General features: G+C 40.1%; 1 protein-coding gene across 1 annotated transcript in view; it reads left to right on the forward strand.

Moving 5' to 3' along the window:
* ADAMTS19 (ADAM metallopeptidase with thrombospondin type 1 motif 19) overlaps window positions 1–21,807 on the forward strand; it is a 249,934-nt gene that overhangs the window by 212,872 nt on the left and 15,255 nt on the right. The window lies entirely within an intron of this gene.

Genomic DNA, 21,807 nt, shown 5'->3' on the forward strand with positions numbered 1-21,807 from the left:
TCAAAGATGCAACAGTTCTGTCAAAGATTCAGCAATGTCCCAAATCAAGGAACAATGCAGCTGCAAATAAAATGGAACTCTATAGTCAAATTGTGACAAAAGAATAGACTTTAAGTAGAAAGTAGATATACTAGGCAAGTTTAAGGCTATGTCTACACTAAACAGCTTTTAGCAAGACGGATGGTGCTGCTACAGCTGTACCACTCAAAGACGCACAGTGTAGCAGCTGTTTGTTGGTGGGAGTGAGCTCTCTTGCCAACAATAAACTTTCATCCCCAACAAGTGGCATTAGTTTTGTCAGCAGGAGAGCGCTCCTGCCGACAAAGTGTTGTTCACACCGGCGCTTGTTGTCAGCAAATTTTTTGTCTTTTGGTGGGGTGTTTTTTTAACACCTCTGAACAACAAATGTCTTTCACTTGCCAGTGTAGGCAAAATTCAGATGAAAATTGTAAAATAGGTAGCCTGGACCATGTAATGTAGAACAAGTGTAATTGTACTAGTATAGCTTTAGCTCAAATCAATGGAAGTGTGTAACTAGCAATGCTGATAGGAAATACTTTCTGTTTTCAACGATATAAACCACAAACATAAGAAAAGCGAAGGAGTGTGTGTGCAAAGACACCAGAAAAAGAAAAAAGTATCAAAATCTCTGAAATCTCTTGCCTTTCTTGGCTGTGATGTTGACACACTGTTGGGCAAAGCAGTGGTTACCTCTAGTTTGTGCTCTATGTATATTTAGTTTTCCTGAGGATTTATTAAGATTTTCTTGCCACCATCTGACTTGTCATCCTGCTGGTGCCATCTGTTAGGTGCTGAGATTAGTGCCAGTGCACTGAGTTTTTGTTCACAACCAAAACTTTGTGACCTAGTGTCTGCTGACCTAGTGGATAGACAATTGGCCATGCAATGTAACATATTGCTGCGAGATGCTTTTTTGTATGAGTCACCTATTTCCTTGTGCCTTTCAAGTCCATCAGTGGGCATAGTCTTGGATGTTCTGTGTCCTGATTCTGTCATGCTGGCTGGTTGTGCTGCATAGCCTTTGGTACTGTGATGGAAGTGTACTTGGTGCAGTGAGGATATTTCTAATTTACATTACAGAAGGATGAGCATATTTTCCTCTGGCTTTGATAACAATCCTTTATTTCTCCAGGACATACTTTTTCTGACTTCCATTTCTCATTTATATGTCCTACCATCTAACTCTGGGCAATTAGACTCCTTTTTCCCCACTGTAGGATGCTTGGGCATCTCATCTTACACATTTCATTTATTCACACTACCAAAATGCCTACAAGTGAGTTGAACCTCCCTGATTGGTTAAGACTTGTTTACTCTACCACATAATTTGTTAATATTCAAATCAGTTCCAAATAATCCCTTTTTTATCTAGTATCCATTTAGTGTTGCTTTAACTGAACTTCCAGTACAATCTGAAGTGGATTATTTATTTAGCATATAGGCCCTGATTTTAATTTCTCTGCAGAGACATCAGTTTAAAATATGCCGTACTTGAATTTTCTAATTTTTTTCCTGTTGTTTTACTATTCCATTGCCAGAATATATAGCAACATGAAGTCATGCCATACATATTAATGTGCCTGCAATGAAAGAAACAAATGGAAAGCTCAGATAAATGTTAATCCTTGCTCACTGCTGTTGGTTTCAGTGCAGCCTCTTGTGTTCACTGTTTTGCTCTTTAGGATCATTCTTGACATTGACAGAAGGTTGTTCCTTTGAACAGAGCCAAATTCCCCCCCGAGTTTATGCCAAGACTTGACTAGAGAAATTTAAATTACACTTCTCACACATTGAAACTGGAGGTTTAATGTGATCCTTGTATGCTTTGCTGCTCCTCTTGAGCTCCTAAAACAATTTTAAAATTGAAGTAGGGGTATTACTTAAAATATATTATTATTTATTATTAATGTGATAATGGAATTTAATTAATTTTAGAACAAACACAAAGATCAGATGATCATCATTTTAACTATAATGCCAACAAGATAAAGAAGAAACTGGGCAAAACTGACAGCTGCACTAAGGTCCATGAACACAACAGTTTTACTAAAATTCTGACGTTTTGTTCTGAATTTTCCAGTATAATCTAGAATTTATGCTGAATTTAACTTCATAATAGCTTTTAGGTTATGCAAACACTGCAACTGGGACGTGTGATTCCCAGTACAGGTAGACAAACTCACCTTATTAACTCTCCTGTATCTAGTGCACTAAAAATAGCAGTGTGGACCCAGATGGTGCTACCCAAGCTCAGACCCATTATGTCCTAGGTACTTTCCAAGGACTTAAAAAGGATCGTCCCTGCTCCAAGGAGTTCACAATTTAAGGATGACCGAGTAGATAGAGGGGTACTGAAAGGACACTTTATATGCCATTTATATACAGATCAACTTGATTGACTATATGTAGCACAGTAGAAGTAAGTTTTTAAGAGGGACTAAAATGTAGACAATTTAGGGGGGCCTTGTGGATGAACTTAAGGTAGTCGTACTGTGTATAGGCAGCTGCATGGAAGAAGACCCAGAGTTGATTGTGTTAGAAGCTCATGAGGAGGGGAACAATATGAAGCTTGACAAAGGAGAATAAATAGGGAGGGGTACAATTATGTAGAGTTTTGAAAGTACAGTAACTCCTCGCTTAATGTTGTAGTTATGTTCCTGAAAAAAGCTACTTTAAGCAAAACGATGTTAAGCGAATCCAATTTCCCCATAAGAATTAATGTAAATGGAGGGGTTAGGTTGCGGGGAAAAAACACATACACACAGACACACACACACACACATAAAATGTAGGTTTTAAACAAACAATTTAATACTGCACACAACAATGATGATTGTGAAGCTTGGTTGAGGTGATGGAGTCAGAGGGTGGAAGAAGGTGGGATATTTCCTGGGGAATGCCCTACTGCTAAATGATGAACTAGATTTTGACTGAGCCCTCAAGGGTTAACCCACTGTTGTTTAATGTAGCCTCATATGCTACCAGGCAGCACAAATGGAGGGTGGAGGAAGGAGATGCAGCATGGCAGAGAGAGACAGAGGCACACACCATATGTGTGTGTGTGTGAGAGAGAGAGAGAGAGAGAGAGAGAGAAAGAAAGAGAGATACACACCATGTGTGTAAGAGACACGCATTGCCCCTTTACGCCAGACCTTACTCTAAGTACACTTCCTTTTTAAGTAGATCAGCAAGCTGAGACGGCAGCTGCTGCCTGCAAGCTCCCTATGTCCTGAGCCCTGTTGTGTCACCTCCACTCTGTGGAGATGGGGTTAAGGAGTGGGGGGCAGGAGGGAGGGGAACACCCTGACATCAGCACCCCTTCCCCCTCCCTCCCCAGCAAGCAGGAGGCTCCCGGGAGCAACTCCAAGGGAGAGAGCAGGAGCAGCACACGGCAGTGCGGGCAGGGACAGCTGAACTGCCTGGGCAGCTGCTGCACAGGGATCTTTGGGGAGCTGATCGGGGGCTGCTGGTCCACCCTGGTTCCATGCCCCCAACAGCTAGCTGCAATGGGCTGCTCTTTCTGCAAGCAGCAGAGAAAGCAGGCGGCTGCCGAACATCGTTATAAGGGAGCATTGCACAACTTTAAACAAGCATGTTCTGTAGTTGATCAGCAACGTAACAACAAAACAATGTTAACCAGGATGACATTAAGTGAGGAGTTACTGTAGTGACGAGAATCTTAAGTTTGTTACAAAAATCTATGGGAATCCAATGGAGGGACTCAAAGGGGAATTCTGTGATCAAACCAATGGGCAAGGAAGATGAATTGAGCCACAGCAGTTTGTAAGGATGGAAGGGGGACACTGCAGTAATCAAGGTGGGATATAATGAACTGGAGATTTTCCCATAAGAATGGAGAGAAAAAGATGGATTGGTGATGTTGACAAGGGAGAAGCTGCAAGATTTGGAAGTAGTATGGTTGTATTGCGAAAAGCAGAGGGATGAGTCAAATATAACACTGAGGTGATGGACCAGAGTGACTGGGATGATGGTGGTTTTGTCAAGAGTGATCAGAAAGAATAATAAAGGAGAAGGTTTGGAGAGGGAGGGGTAAGGAGCTCATTTGGTTAAGATATCACAGTAAACTCCAAATTGAACTTGAGTTTTTATGTAGTCATCCAACTGCAACCCACCACCCCACAGATGAAGTCCATGGCTCAGTCCGTTTCAACTGATATGTATAACAGTGTGTATATGTAGTGCCTTGTGGAAATCCAAGTGAGAACAAGTTCTTTCTCAATTAACTAAGAACTGGCTGGGGAAAGACTGAGCAGGCAGAATAACCCATGGAGTGATCTTCCAGTTGAGAGCGCCAAACATTGCTGTCAGTAGTGTGGAGTTAATAGGGCTCATTGAGCCACAGATTGTCTCTTTGTTCCACATCTTCCCAGGGGATGTGAGGGGGCAAGAGACCACCAAGTGATCTCCTCAGTACCTTGAAAAAAATGAAGAAACCGGAATTGCCCTGGCCTGAGCTGGAAGGAGAGATGAGACTAGGATCGGTGAAGGCTTGTTAGAAGGATGTGCGCGAACCTCCTGCTCCCATAAGCAGCAGACAAGTAGGCAATTAAGGCTGGCATCACTGGCAGAGAGGAGGGCCCCACTCCCAATATGTAGCCAGTTCATACAGCAACGTAGGGATGCTACATCCTCTACTGCCTTGTAAAATGGGCCAGTTGTCTTTTAATTTTTAAACCTTTGAAGAGTGAGAAAACATTCAGTCTTGACATCTACTGCCTTCACACTCGGTGAGTGAAACAGTTCTTGGCACACAGGAGAAAGAGTGAAAGAAGTGCATTGTTTTTGCCACCTGTTCAAGAACCTAGGAAATTCAACCTTTAAACTGTGCAGAGTGCTTCCATATCAAATAGATGCAAATGGTTTAGTGTCCTTCAGTTGAAATATAAAGAGAAACTATGGGGCTTGTAATATTATTTAGGAGATTAGTTGTACTGAGAAAATAATTAGCCTTGTTTAGTTCTTTGGTTCCTAATCCAGAATTATTAGCTCTTTTAAATTCTGGGAACAGAACAGTACTGGCTACATATCAAAATATGACATTGATACTAGATTTATGGAGAAAGATATTATGTAACTTTTGTGAAATAATAGAAGTAAAAATAACCCTTGCATCATTGTAATAACTTTTATGTTAACTGAATTATACAGTTAGTTTCCAACAAATGAGGTATGTCTTTATTTTCAGAAGTGATGAATAAGCAAATAAGTCACAAACTGTCCATGCAATCAAATAAAAGTGGGAGTTTGTTCATTTTCAACGTTTCCTGTAACATTAGCATAATTTGTTTTAGACAAATCTTTCTTATGGAGCAGTTCAAAATTACTTTATTAGTTTCTGCCTAGAATAAATGTCATGTCATGTTGCATTACAAAACAGGAAAGAGAGAGAGAGAAAGAGAGAGATCAATCTACAGCACACAGATGAACTATATAGGATTTTAAAAGTGTGTGTCCATTTCATATTATATGTGCATAAAATCACAGTTAAGTGAGATATTTTGATAGCTCCCAGGGTGGTTTACTAAGACTACCATGTAGTGTTCTATTATTGCTAGACGTCTTCTCAGTGAAACTGAGGCTTTCAGGAATGACAAGTAGTATACAAAAGTAACAATTGGCCATAGCTCTGTGTTGTCCATCAAAACTGGTGGATCTTTAAGGAAAACAGTTTTATTGTTTTGCATTTTTGTTGTGAGAGAGTCCCAAGATTTCAATCTGGATTGTGCTCCGAACTGTAGAAAACACACAGGAAGAGAGAGTCTCTGACCCAAGGGGTTTATCATCTAAGACAGGTGTTCTTAAACTCTGGGTCAGGACCTCAAAGTGGGTAATGACCCCATTTTAATGGGGTCACCAAAGTTGGTGTTGGCCCTGGGCCCCAGCAAGTCTGTAGTCCAAGCTCTACCACCCAGGGCTCAAGTCCAAGCCCCACCACCCAGGGCTAAGGTTACATACCCCCTGCCCAAGGCAGAAGAGGGTCACAGTGCAATGAAGTTTGGGAACCGCTGATGAAAAGTGACATACTAAGAGTGGCGCAGAAGGAATCAATCAGATATATATCCTTTGTACAGAGGTGAAAGTAAATTAAAGGACTTACCGGTACTACAGAGTCCTGAGCAGGGGGCAGGGCCTCAGCCAGAAGAGGTGGGGCTTTTAAATCCTCAGGCCCTTTAATTTAAAGGGCCTGAGGCTCTGGCTGCAGTAGCGGCGGCTGGGAGCCCCGAGCCCTGGAGTAGCAGCGGCAGCCGGGAGCCCCTGAGGTTGGCTCTGGCAATTTAAAAGGCCCGGGGCTCCACTGTGGTAGCGGTGGCTGAGAGCCTCTGGCCCTTTAAATCACTGTCTGAGCCCTGCTGCCAGAACCCTGGGGTAGTGACGGCGGCTGGGGGCTCCAGCGGTGATTTAAAGGGCCCTTTAAATCGCTGCCTGAGTGGCCTCCGCCATCCAGGGGCTCTGGCAGCGGGGCTCTGGTGGCAATTTAAAGGGCCCAAGGCTCTGGACACTGCCAAGAGCCTCAGCCCCTTTAAATCGCCAGCCTGGGGAAGCTGGTCTGGTCCAGACCCTACTAGCTTACTTTCACCTCTGCCTTTGTATACATTTTTTTTTTAAATAGTGAAAAAACTCTTAGAGCCAGAGTCAGCTGTACTTTTCTGTTCTTTCTTTTAGGCTTCATGAAAGTGGGCATCAAAGACGGATTTGAAGGAGGACAGGTTATACTATCCATAGATCAGTTTGGGAAGGGCATTCCATGTGTGTGGGAGCAGCATCAAAAAAGGTGCAAAGACAGCCACGGGAGAAGTGGGCAAGTGGGTGGTCAAAGCAAGCATTGTCGTGGAAAAGAAGAGGCAGGTCAATGCAAAAGGAAAGGAGAGCAGATAAATACAAAGAGGCGGATCTATAAAAGTTAGAAAAGATGCTTGAACTCGATTTAATGGGAAAAAGATAGCAAGTGGAGAAATTTGAAGAAAGGGGTAACATAGAACAGGCAAAAAGAATGATCTTTGCAATAGAATTTGAATTCACTTCAGTTGTGTAAGGGAGACAGGCTGAAATACAGAATAGTATCTAAGTAAACAGGGCAGGAGTGAAAATGTAAACTTCAGAGTCATCAGCATAAAGATGACAGCTGAAGCCATGTGAGTGCATGATAAGATCCCGCAAGGAATAGAGGTTTTGAGAATACATGAAGGTACTATGTATTTTAACTCACCTCTAGCAAAAGGAGAATAAGAGTGGATACTGAAAAATAATTGAGAAATTATAAAAATGTTCTATAGAAAATCTTTAAAAATGCATCTTTGTTTCAACATGTAAATAGTAGTATATATGAGCTTATTATCATTAGATAGATGTGTAGAGACAGAGAGAGAGAGAAATTTTGAATCACAGGGCAGTTTTACAAATTTCTTACACTGTCCCCTCCAGTCTGCTAAAGCCACATCCTGAGTTCTAACTATAGCTTGAAACTTTAAACTATGTAGTCTGGCTTCCATTTTCTCTACTAAAGTTTGTCACTTTTTAAAATTGACATTGACAGGAGTGATTGGACTCTGTGTTACTGATCTAAGTAGAATTGCCTGTATAATCAACACAGATTTTTGATTGCAGTAAAGCAGAAGCAGCAGAAACCCTTTCATTAGTGGATGTGAATTAAACCATATTGTAATAAATATTTTTAATCTTAAGGTGAATATGTTAGATATAGAAACATCAGATGGACTTTATTTTGTATTGATTATAGTTTGAAATATAATTGTCCTTCTATATTCTATACAGATATCCTGCTAGTTATTTATTGGACTGTCATATTTTTGGAATATGATAGTTGTTGTTTTAATACTGTATTAGACTCAGAGATCTAGCTAATGATCCCAGTGAGTCAAAGGTTTCCTTCCAATAGAAATTACCCAGTAAAATGTTATTAATAGCTACAGCCTATATTTTTTTGTCACACAAAGTATATCTCAGAATTAGGTGTATTTCATTTGGTTAAAATACAGTATATTACATGATTCAGTTTTGTAATTTATATAACCATTGTATTCATTAATTAAACTCTGTTCCTCAAAACTTTGTCAGATACAAGTATGTGAAGCAAAAGAGGGTATTTTTTAGTGGCCAAGGATACTGCCTTGGGCAGAGTCTGAGTTTGAGCAGCCTGGGTCGGTCATTGACCCAGACAGTGGTAGCTTAAATTAAATCAACAAAAAGGCAGTCTATAAACATAATATAAATGAGACCAAAAGAAAGCCCTTTGTCCTCAGGGCTTTTGTCCCCATCTTCTTCTCTTGTAATCCGGGAGGCTTTAACTAGCTCAGAGACAGCCTAATGCTGCTCCTCTGGCAGTCTGACGGCGAGCTGAAACCTCAAGCTCTCATCCTCATTAGCAACAGCAGTGCTGAGGCATGTCTAGTGAAGCCTCGGAGATACCTTTGGAAGCCATTAGTTGACATTCAGGACAGAAGGCACAGAAATCTTTGGTCTCTTTGTGGATACCAGACCACAAAAAAGTGCCAAAATTCTGGACCTAGTTTTGTCTTTCCCTCAATGACCTTTACAGCGTATGGCATATGCCAAGTGAAGGAGTTTGCAGCGATATAGTCTAGGCACTAGGAATTGTGTTTGAACCTCCTTCATCTGCTGGTCGTGAACCACCTAGTATAAAAGGTCTGTCTTGAAGGCAAAAAGTGGATATTACCATGACCTCTGGGGTTCTATTTCCTTGTCATTAATCACAGCCATCTGCTCAAGTACTCGGTCCAAGGTCTGGTCAGTTTTTTATTCCAGTCAAAAGTCTACGAAGACAGTCAGCATCTCAGGGTTGAACTATGGTAGGGGGGTCTCCCACCAATCTTGTGGAGAATGTTTCTCATAGTCCTCTTCTCTGATTTGGCTAATTCCTGGGTCTGAGTGCTCTGCTACACCTATGGCTGCAGTGGCTTCCTTCACTTGTTGTTGTTCCTTTCTTTCTATACACCTCTCCTGCCAAGATTTCTTGTTCCAGAATCAGTAGAAAAATATCTAGAAAAAAGGTTCCCCATGTTATCCCACAGGCTAGCATCCTCAGGGTAGGACCTGCAAGAAGCTTCAGCAGCAGCTCAGAAAAGCATAGCCAATATTATTACCAGAAAGGGTAGGTGTTGGGGGACACACACATTTTCAGAGGCTCTTATATGCCACAACATTCAGTTTCACTGTGGTGCTTGGATAGTGTCTGAAATATTTATGGATGTATTGTATGCAAATTTCTCCTATTGTAGGTAGCCACTCTGCTTCCACTACTTTTCAGATGAATGTCTGGACACCACCAGAGTCTACAAGGGTCAGAGTTTCCTTGTCATTGACTTTTACCATACCATAAGTTTTCCTGGGCCTCTTCTCCAGGCCATATTTTCTGCCATGTGCATGCCAAAAGCACATTCCTTGTTTGGGCATTCCATATACATATGCCCCAGTTGGACGCAGGAGAAACATACAACTGCATCCTGTTGCAGCCCACTACTTTGGTTGATCTCTTCCTGTGAAGATTTAGGGTGTTCTTGACACGTGGCTAGCAAAGGTCCTGTTGCATATTGGGGGTATTCATCTGTTATCTGGGAAGGCCTTAGGAGAATCACTGACTCTGGGCTCTTCTTGGTGCCCAGGCATGTGCTAAAGCCTTCTTGGGACTCATCCAATGTAATTCCCTTCTCTCCCTGGATGCACATTTCTCCTCCTTGCTGTTCATAGTGGTCTATGGTTCCTCTCCATTGGCCTCTCAGGAGCTTGAGCAGTCAAGGAGTCCTCCATGAGGCAGGTAGCTTCCTATAGCTTTTCCAGTTGGTGTCTGCAGACCCAATCTCAACCTTCCAGTAGGAAGGTCTGTATGAACTGCTTGAGGATGATCAGCTCCACAGCCTGGGGTATTGTTCAGTTTCCAGTTTTAATCAGCACCAGCAAAAGCCCTTCAGCTTCTGCGCCACCATTTGAGGCCTGGCCTTGGGATTGTACTCTCATTCTGGAAGTGCTGACAGTAGGTTATGCCTAATCAATCCCATAATCAGTTTAGTCTTGGGCAGCCATTCCATCAAAACCTTGGTATGCTGCCTGACCTTCACCCGTCAACAAGACAGCTAGTCTGATGGCACATTTCTCTAGGGGCCATTGTGATGCTGTTGCTACTTTCTCAAAGGTTACATGGAAGGAGTCTGTGTCATCATCTGCCATCATCTTGAGAAGCGTCAGGGCCAAGGGAATTCCCTGAATCTCAGGAGGTTTGTCTCCTGACATTGAGGGATTTGAGTGGCTTTTTGAAGACAACAGGTCAGTTGTATATTATAGTAACTGTTAGTGCATTGTCATCTGCTTGAACAGCTGCTGTAGACACTACTGTTGCTGTGATTACAAATGGACTAGCCACTGTAAGAGCTGATTCACTTCTATAGGGATTTTTGTTTGTTTATTTCTGCCCTTTCAGGGACTAAAAATCCCATTTCTGGTACCACATCAGCAGCCAGGAATACCGCCTTGGGCAAAGTCCTAGTTTGAACAGCCTGGGTCACTCCTTGACCCAGGCAGAGGTGGCTTAAATGAAAACATAAATAAGGCCAAAAGAAAGCTCTTGCTCCTAAGAGTTTTTATCCCTGTCTTCTTCTTCTTCTCTTACACTCCTGGAATCTAAGCAGCTCAGACACCCTGGTGCTAGATTGTCTGGCAGGGACGTGTTGCTCTCTTGAAATCACAAGTTCTTCTGCCATCTTTTTTCCTCTTCCTCTCTCTTTATACTTGGGCTTGTCTGCTGCTGCAGCTGAGATGTGTCTCTCTGTAAATGACCTTTCTCACAGCTAAGCTAGGGTGGGAGTGGGGGAAGCTGGTTTTGCTGTTTGTAGGAAAAAGACAGGATTCTTAGCCCCTGCCTGTCTGTGTTTTGTTGGGGTGGAAGGTTGTAGATCCCTTCACAGTATTCTTTGAAAAAACAAAAGAAAAGAACACCAAGAAATTTACACACATTCTCCTGTTCCAAAAATCAAACCTCAAACAAGCATCAAGAAATGTAGCCCCGAGTAGCTTTAATTTATGGAATGAGTTTTAACTTCCTCATAGCTAATCTGCTCATGATCCACTGCAAATACGTGTAGATACTAAACAGTGACCACATTTGTAGGTTAGTATGACATCTTGTCTTCTCTTCAAACATTAAATATCTACATAATGTTTATTTTAGTACCTTACAACACATAATTGCCCTTTTAATATAATGTCCTAGTACTTCAAACTAAAGTCCTGTTCTGACCCTTCTACTGATGGTAGACTTAGTTTTCTTGTAAGTTGTGAAGTTTCTAGCTGAAGAATAAAATAAAGGTATGTGATTGTGGAACTTCTGGTAGAAAGCATCATCCATAGTTTGAATGTATACATAGTACCATCACATATACTAAGCACTAAGAAACATACATAGAACAAATACAATTTTCATGAAAATGTAGAATAGAACAGTTATTTTTAATAATAGTATTACATTGACTTTTTAAAAATATGCTTGAATTAATAAATGATTTCAAAGTCTGAATTTTGAGAGAATTGGGATGTCAAAAAAAGAAAAAAAATACTAAAATAGTTTTTTTTAAAAAGGGGGTTACTTCAGCTACATATATACAAGCTATGAAGGTCATATCAAGAAAACTATTGGAGACACAAGATACTTTAAAAGATTAGTTCTTGGACTAGCTTGTTCTAGACCTACAAGAAGAAAGGCTACTCTTGTACTGTGTAACACACAGAAGTTGTTTCAGGAAGTGTGGGTGAGCCACTGAGTGGCTAGAGGCTACGGTATAATTAATTTTGACATCTTTGCGGGGGGGAATCATATAATTAAATAGCACTGTGATATTAAAGTTCAAGAAATTGCCTTTTTTTAAAAAAGAAGGGAGTTAGAAATAGCCTAAAGGGAAAAGATAGGAAATTAGAACCAGCATGGAGGCTGTTAAAGAATACCTCATTATAGTTACAAAACAAAGCAAAATACAAAGTGGAAGAGAGGGGGGAAGTGTGGTTAAACAGCAGGTACAAGTCTGTGTTTAGATCAAAAATATTTTTTAAAGAAGTCCAGTACAAACTGTAATATAATAGAAAATAATTTTGACAAAATGTAATTTAGGAAGCGTAGCAGCATCAGTCGCTTGCCAAGCACCCCCTCATGGCCAGAGGTCACCCTGTGGCACTCTGCCTCTGATTCTCTCCCACATCAGGGCTCCTTGAAAACTGCACACGGGTTTTCTAGGTTAACACCCTCTACCACTACCTGAGGCTGGTTTATTAACCGGAAAAGTTCTTAACAGTCCTCAGGGTCCTAAAATACAAGACTATCACCACACAAAAGTTCATACTTAGCTCTAGTGTTGTCTCATCACCAGAGTTCTTTTTCTGTCTCAGACTGTTCTCTCAGCCAGTCCTCCCTGCTCTTCCTAGATGGCACTTGGCCTTCTGATTTTGGCTTCCAGGCCCAAACTCAATCAAAGTCTCTCTCAGAGGCCTCCTGCTCCCTGGGCTCTGACCCCAAAAGCCCCTGGTGTCAGTGTCTTCACTGCAAGAGCCATTCTTACTCATTGCAGTTTCCTGAGCATACCTTTTCCTGAAGCTCCCTGCTGCCCTTTCTAGGGAAAAGAGCTAATCATATAGTAATCAGGGTTGGGAGTCCCAGGCCCTCCAGACCTTAAGGGGCAAGCCATCTTGTTATAAGAAGGCTTGGGGAAAATTATAAAAGCAAATAGACAAGTATAGTAAGAGCAATATTTCAAAGATATTTTAAGTATATCAGTAATAAAAACCTGCAGATTAACACTTGCATCCACAAGACCATCAGGGTGCAAATCAAAGAAGTTAAGTCAAGCTAAATCCTTCTTTTGCATTGATCTTCACCAGACAGGATAATAGGGAAATACTATCACCAATACTATCTTCAAAAAGTGCCTGTTCAGCTGTAATTCCTCATTTCCCTGACTGGGAATATGTTTTTAGGGCTTGTTTGCACAATGCTGTAAAGCGCATTAGAGAGGCTGGCATCTGCTGGCATGAACTAAATGGTACCTACTTCGCAGTAATGTGAATATGAGATAGGTACCTTTTAGTTCATGCCAGCAGGGTCTCACGGGGCAGTTAGAAGGCAGTATATTAGAGCACATTACAGATGATGCCTCTCTAATGCGCTTGACTGCATCATGTAGAGAAGCCCTTAGACAAGGTATATCTTAACTTCAGGCCTTTATGAGCCCTGATACGTCCATTTGTGGGATTTTTATAAAGAAACTCTACTGAGCCCAAAGATACAAGAATCAGCCCCCATCACACACAATTGGCCTCCTTCTCTCTTATGTCTCACTGACCCGTGCACTTTATTTTTTTGATGTCTTCTGTGAGTTCTCCCCAAGTGAGGTCCACCCTTAAATTTTTGAGTGAGTGAAACTTAATTGACTAATTTTGTGCCCCTACTACATTTAATTGATTAATTTTAAATAAAAATGGTGGGGTGACTTTGAGTCCTGTCAATTTCCTTTGCTACAGGAAAGGAGGAGCCTAGCTGTTGTAGCATTTATTCAGTGCTGTCCGGCAACATCTGGACTTAACAGATAATAAGAAGCCAATGAGGATGAAGGTAGATGTTTCTGCAATTTTTAGCAAAGTAATTGCAGCTTTATTTAACACATTCAACTAGCAAACCATACAAGATCACTCCTGATGGATAATCTGTACTGCAGCTGCAAAGATGGAAAAGGACAGGAAGTAGCCAATCCAGACACTTTCCTGCGACCCCTGGAGGCTTGCATCCAGAATCTCCCTAATTCTCTATGACATGACCAGTCCACCAAAACCAAGGCCCATGTAAACCAACTTATTCTAGGGTTTGCCTGTCCCAAAATCCTGGTTTAGATGTAAAGTGAATCTGCAATGTAGTGCGTTCGTAAATAAAGTTTATTACAATTCCTGTAGCAGTACCGCCATTTTACATGCACTTCCTGAAGACCATTTAGTATGAAAGAATTCTGATTCCTTTTCTTGCTTTTTTACAGTTTGCTCTATGGGTTGGAATTAAGAGTGCAATAGTTACTTAGGTGGGATTTATTGAAGTGCAACACTTTCTCTAAACTTCCTGAGATTCTAATGTTTGTTTGGGTTTTTTCCCTCAACTCTTAATATTCTTGAAAGGTAATATGCTTGTAACCATATCTATTTTTTGTGAGGGAATTCTCCCTTTTTTTAAAGGTCCTATGGTCCACTGGAGAGGAGCTCTGTTCCATCAGATCCTCCTAGGGCTGCTATGTCCAAACTTTTCAATTTGAGGGCTAAACACAGTATGTCCAAAAGATAAGATGCCACAATCTATAATGTGGGACAAATTCTCTGCCCTGTTCTCCTCCTTTTAGTCCTGCTTAGACAATGCTAACAGAGTAGAAGCTATCCATGGGGGAATCCCCATATGTAGTATAGCCAGCTCTTACATTTTCCTCTCTGCACTCCATGGTGCAGAGTGCAGTTCAGGAGTTTGGGGATGGCTCAAATACACTGTGCATCTGCTATCCCTATCAGACATGTGGTCCTTTTGGAAACAATAACCAGATAGCATAACTTACAGCAGACCTCTGACTGCTTTGATTTGACTTTCCTGTCACAGAGGATGAGCTCAATAATCTTGTTATGCCTCTAGAGACTCGTTGGGGGTATCCCCCTTGCATAGCTCAGGAGATCCCTATTCCTCTTTCCTTCTTTCATATAGACCTCAGGTCTGCAGGAAGAAAGGCTTGGGTGAGAATGGTGGTTGGGAGCAGTATATTGAGGGGGCATTCTCCTGTTTTGTTAACCTGGCTCATTTTAGTGGATCCAGGGAACGAAGGATCCAACCCCTCTCCTAGAGGGAAGGGATAAGTCAGTGGTTTGAGCATGGTCCTGCTAAACCCAGGGTTGTTAGTTCAATCCTTGAGGGGACCATTTAGGGATCTGGAGCAAAAATCTGTCTGGGGATTGCTTTGAGCAGGAGGTTAGACTACATGATCTCCTGAGGTCCCTTCCAACCCTGATATTCTATGGTTCTAAGGAATATGAAGGTGATTTGGGTGCAAAGAGGGAAACACACTCATGAACGAGCAAGGCTATTGACCTTACTCCTGCTCTGAGCTCTTACATCCTCTGATTATCAAGAAAGTGCAGAGCCTCAGGATCCTATTGAACTCATTTCTAGATACTCACAAAGCATGGATTTCACTCACATGAGACCCTAGCTACTAAGATCTATGTGTTTTCATCTCCTAGCTGATTACTGTAATTCACTCTGTTCAGACTGAGTAAAGTTACATTACACAATGAAGCTCCAGCTTAGGCAGAATACAGCAGCGTGGCTCTTGAACAAGAAAAACATAACAAACATATCATACTCTCCACTTGGTACCGAAGACAGTTCCAAGTAGTGGTTATAATATTTAAATCCCATAGTGGAATAGTACTTGTTTTAAAGGCCAACTTTTTATGCACAAACAACTAAGACAGCTTTTCTCTATGGGAATGCTAACACTGATGGGGCCTAGGTTCAAACTCTCAAAAGCAGGGGCTGAGGGTTATTGCATGATAGCTGCATCTATAGTATGACTTACCAAGATAAGATGGAGCCCAAAGTCTGGCTACAATACAGAAGACACTTCTCTGCAGCATTCGTCTTGTACTAATGAAAAACAGGAAATACAGTGAAAAAGAAAAGGGAAGGGAAACAATTAAAAATCCAAGTAAATGTGGTTAAAAATAGGAAGGGGCCAAAACAGGATTTTCACAGCTTAACTTACTGCAGGTATTTGGCATCTTGATACTGAGGTGATGGGTGTGTTACGGTTGAGTGTGGCAAAGATCTTCCTGCAACTGAGGCATGAAGGAACTCAGACTGCATCATTTATTTGGATTCATCATTCCCCCTTCCTTGTGTTTAACTGATACACAAATATTGGTACAAATAAAGTAAATATAGTTTGGGACATAAACAGCTATAGCAAAAGTTGACTAGCTTGATGAACAAGTTTTGTGGATATTTTTAACCGCATTTAAACAAAACCATTTATACAAACAACTACACTGTATGATCTAATACCAGCCCTCAAAATCAAACTACATTAAAAATGCAAAGTGAACAAAAAAATTGCAAACCTTTAAACCTTATGCACTGTTATCAATTTCTGATTCTTCAGTATGTTGTTTCACACTTACTTTATTAAAAGGTCGAAACTGCTTGAACGCTGGAACTGACAAACCTATACACAAATGATTAGGAATGCTGTGCTAATAATTTCCAGTGGAACTCATCATTGAGTTTCCTTATAAGAACATCTCTCTCCACTTTGAATGTTACTTAGACTTGTAAAACGCCTTTTTGAGCAATCTATTTATTCTTGAAAACAAATTGTCCGAGTCAATTCTGTTAACATTGTCACAGATTGGCGCTTCTTATTTTAGATTGTATCAGATCCTGTAATGATTGCCTATTATTTTGGTTGAGAGACACATTTTGACCGTTACTGACCGCCAGTTACAATTTTTCCCTTAATTTAGGAATTCCTACTTCTTACTGAAGCCAGCTGGAAACAACTAAGGCATTACAGCACCTTTCTCAGCTGTTGGCCATGGTAATATGTATTCTCTCCAAAATATATATCTTTGGCAGGAAACAGAAAGAAAGAGTCTCGGGTAATCCTTGTGCATGCCAAGTGTAAGGATTGTTATATTTAACGGCTAGATTTCAATCCCTGAAATTATGTTTAAAAGAAGTTCAAAGATAGGCAAGTATTCATATAGAATATGAAGTAGTTTTCATGCAAAAAAACTTTAAAAATAGCTTTTCACTATATTTATCCAGGATTTTTTTTTTGTAGAAGCTTTAACAGGAATGTTTTACATGACTTGCAGCTTGAATGGTTTTACAGTACCTTTAGGACTGTGTCCAAAACTGCCAGATTAACAGCCACATAAAAAAGCTCTGGCTGCATATTAGAGCATTTAGTTTAAACCTACAAACACAGTTGTCCTACGGGAATTTTTGCTAATCAGCTACATGGCCTCAAAATGTAGGTCACCTGAACAGTCAGAAGTAAGAAATAACTAGAACACCACAAAAATGAACTATAGTGTGTGCAAGTGTGACATTCTTTTTTGGCGGAAAAAAAAATCCGTGAGAGAGCATTCCCCAGGACATAGTAATGAAGAGTAGGTTGAAATGAAATTAGGATTTACAAAGGACATGTGCTGAACCTCCAAACTTTGCTAAGGAATTGGTGGGAGTAGTGCCGTTTTACGTATAATTAGTTTAATTATTTTATTAACGATTTTGACTGCATAGATTTTCTGATTAAATTAATTGCCTAACAAATTAGCATGGAAGATATTGATAGTCATAAGTGAGATCTTATTTAATTAAATAATTTTAATCCTATCATCCAAAGCACTCACAATTCCTCCCATCTTGGTATTTATTGCAAACTTTATAAGCATACTCTCTATGCCATTATCTCAATCACTGATAAACATGTTGAACAGAACTGGACCCAGAACTGACCCCACTCATTATGCCCTTCCATCATGACTGTGAACCACTGATAACTACTTTCTGGACACAATTTTCCAACCAGTTTTGCACCCACCTTATAATAGCTCCATCTAGGTTGCATTTCCCTAGCTTGTTTATGAGAAGGTCAAGCGAGATAGTAACAAAACCCTTACTAAAGTCAAGATCTACTGCTTCCCACCTATCCTTGCATCTCCCTCTCCAACTCCTGGGCCTTTCTCCTGTCTGCTTTCTTTCTTCATATGGTTTGCAGTACTAACTCCAGGCCCTCTGTTCAAGGTCTGATGTCACACTGGCTTACAGGATCTTGCTAAACATGGCATACTGAGTCCTCTTCTTTCTCATCTGACTCAGGCATTCCTGGGTATGGCGGGAATACCTCAAGACTGCAACAGCTGCAGATAAAAACAGAGGTACCACTATTAAAATGGAAACTGAAAGTTAAGGATCAGAACTCCCTTCCCTTAATTGCACTGTTAAACAATAATAGAATACCATTTAGTTAAATATTTTTGGATGTTTTTTACATTTTCAAATATATTGATTTCAGTCATAACACAGAATACAAAGTGTACAGTGCTCAGTTTATTTTTATTACAAATATTTGCACTGCAAAAATAAAAGAAATAATATTTTTCAATTTCCCCATTGCAACTACTGTAATGCAGTCTCTTTATTATGAAAATTGAATTTACAAATGTAAAATTATGTAAAAAACCCCTGCATTCAAAATGATAAATAAAAGAAATAGTATTTTTCCATTCACCTCATACAAATACTGTAGTGCAATCTCTTTATCGTGAAAGTGCAACTTACAAATATAGATTTTTTTTTTATTACATAACTGCACTCAAAACCAAAACAATGTAAAACTTTAGAGCCTACAAGTTCATTCAGTCCTACTTCTTGTTCAGCCAATCTCAGACAAACAAGTTTGTTTACATTTGCAGGGGATAATGCGACCCACTTCTTGTTTACAATGTCACCTGAAATTGAGAACAGGCGTTCACATGGCACCATTATAGCCATTGTCACAAGATATTTACGTGCCAAATGCCCTAAAGATTCATATGTCCCTTCATGCTTCAACCACCATTCCAGAAGACATGCATCCATACTGGTGACAGGTTCTGCTCGATAACAATCCAAAGTAGCGCGAACTGACACGTGTTCATTTTTCTCATTTTAGTCAGATGCCACAAGCATAAGGTTGATTTTTTTGGTGGTTCAGGTTCTGTAGTTTCCACATTGGAGTGTTTCTCTTTTAAGACTTCTTAAAGCATGCACCACACCTAGTCCCTCTCAGACTTTGGAAGACACTTCAGATTCTTAAATCTTGGGTTAAGTGCTGTAGCTATCTTTAGAAATCTTACATTGGTACCTTCTTTGCATTTTGTCAAATCTGCAGTGAAAGCATTCTTAAAACAAACTTGTTGGGTCACCATCTGAGACTGCTATAATTTGAAATATATGGCAGCATGTGAGTAAAACAGAACAGGAGACATAAAATTCTCCCCCAAAGAGTTCCATTACAAATTTAATGAACACATTTTTTTAATGTGTGTCGTCAGTATGGAAGCATGTCCTCTACATGGTGGCCGAATCACGAATATTTAGAGTATCTGGCACATAAATACCTTGCAATGCAGGCTACAAAACTGTGAACTCCTGTGACATTGTAAATAAGAATCTGGCAGCATTATCTCCCATAAGTGTAAATAAATGTGTTTGTCTTAGTGATTGGCTGAACGAGAAGTGGGCCTGAGTGGACTTGTAGGCTCTAAAGTTTTACATTGTTTTGTTTTTGAGTGCAGTTATGTGTTACCAAAAAAAAAAAAAAAAATCTAATTGTGTAAATTAAATTTTTATAATAAAGAGATTGCATTATGGTATGGTATGAGGTGACTGAAAATACCTATTTCTTTTGTTTATCAATTTTACAGTACAAACATTTGTAAATAAATAATAAAAAGTGAGCACAGTACACTTTGTATTCGTGTTGTAATGAAATCATTATATTGAAATGAGAAAAAACATTAATAATATTGAATATTTCATCATACATCCTAATAATCTTGCATTAAACAGTATGAATTAAAACTGGCAATATTAATCATGATAATATTTTTTAATCACGATTAATATTTTTTAGTTAATCATATGAATTACTGCAACATTAAACTGTCGATATCTAATCGCAAATGACAGCCCTAGTGGAAACTGAGGTTCAGCCACTCTGGAATTGGATCTCTGAGTGGCAGCCTCCTACTTCCTAACTATGTTTTCAGGAAGGTCCAAAGGGACAGCACCTTAAGCCTTTTCTGTTCTAGCAGCCTGTGACAGTGCTGATTACAGTAACTCAAAAATAGCTCCTTCAAAATAAGAATTATTTACTCATCTATAGGTACATAGCAGGGAAGCAAAGGGTAACCAATAAAGATCTATATTCATATCTCCCTTTCTCTTTTCCAAGCTTTGGTAAGTCCCATTCATACAGTTATCGTCATCTCGGTGCTCATCTTGGGGTGGACATACCAGCTTGCGTGCAGCTCATCTGTTATCTCCTCGGCAGCATGTTTCTCTATGTTATTCTCTGTTGAGACTCACTTCAACACTGCTGACAGCCCACTCACCCTGTCTCTTCCCTAAGATCAGCATCTTTCAGTTTTTACTATCCTCTGTGATCCTAGGTTTGGACTTGGGTGAATATTTTTTCTAGCCCAGTTGAAGCCACCTAGGGTTCATTTTCCCTAGTTAATAGCTTCCCTTGTTGTTTCTCTGTCTCATCCTAGACCTCTTATAGGCCCTGGCACTTCTATATTATCTTATCTTTGTCATTGTTTATTGTTCCTGTGGGGTTGCCCTTTACAGCCTCTTGATTTAACTCTACTCAGCAGTTAATATCAATCATAACTTGCAAATGCTATTTATAAAACAAAACACACCACAGCTTCTTTACCATAAGCAAACAGGCCTGCAGAAATAGAGAACTGTGCTATGTGCTAACTGGAATGATGTCTCAATATGGATATATTTGTCATATCTAGATTTGTTGTGTCTGATTTTCCACTGCCTTGCATCTTAAGTAATTACACCTGTGCCTAGTGTACCACATCAGAATAGTACCGTTGTCCATATTGACTGCGCGAAAGTGCATGGCAGTGTCAGATGCATTATCAGTACAGTTAAGCTCAAGCCCACAAGTTTGAATTTCTGTCCAAAGCTAGCATTGATAGATCTAGGGCATGTTAAATAAGGTATCTGAAACATATAGTAACTTGTTCAAGAAATAAGATTTAAATAAAATGTTGTACAGGCCATGAATTGTACAGGCCATGTTGTACCAGAGCCCCTGGCATCCATTCACAAGAGAAACATATCAAGTGATTTTCTGTTGCAAAACATTTAATAAGTATATAACTGACTGCAAAAAAATGGATTAATTTCTCAGGGATGTAGATCTAGCAGGAGGGGAACAATGGTAATGCTGTGTCATTATTTTGCTATGAAATTAACTTTAAACAATGGCATATACGTGACTAGATAATTAATGTACTGGGTCTCATGAGATTCTGTGAACATAAAGTCAAAGGTAGTAACGATGTATTTCACAAGTTCAGATTTTAGATTTCATGTCATACCTGTAAGGCGCTGCCCCTACTTTGCCTTCCAGGATTTTATTTCACAATCATTTTTATGGAAAAAGAAAAGCTCTGTTACTGTACTTTTTTTCTGACACCATTCACCTTGGCAACAGTAAGAGGGCCGGCTGCTTGGGTTCTGACTGCACTGTCATTTCTTTGTGCAAGTTTGATTCTGTGGTGTAATGTGCTTGCGTGATCAGGTCATTTTGATAAGATTACACCTATATCACTGTTTAGCTGCATGGAGCCTAATCTTGATTCTAAAGCCTGAAACATTTTCTCCACACTTCCTATGGAATTTAAGGTAAGTAGTTTGGCAAAACCCACCCACTCCACCACCAACTGGCACATCTCTTTCTTCTCAAATGTTAGAAAGTGGTCCAGGGCTAATATAATGTCAGGCTTATTCAGTTGAGCATGATCAATCAGGGACATCCATGGGTGGCAAATAACATTTCCACAGTCATCAGCATGAAAAGTATGTGCTGTATCACATGATTCTTACTTTGATCTGGCAGTACTTTGTTAAAGGAGTGTTCAGGTTTGGGAACA

Source organism: Chelonoidis abingdonii, chromosome 6 (genome assembly GCF_003597395.2).
Source record: "Chelonoidis abingdonii isolate Lonesome George chromosome 6, CheloAbing_2.0, whole genome shotgun sequence".
NCBI classification, from domain to species: Eukaryota; Metazoa; Chordata; order Testudines; family Testudinidae; genus Chelonoidis; species Chelonoidis abingdonii.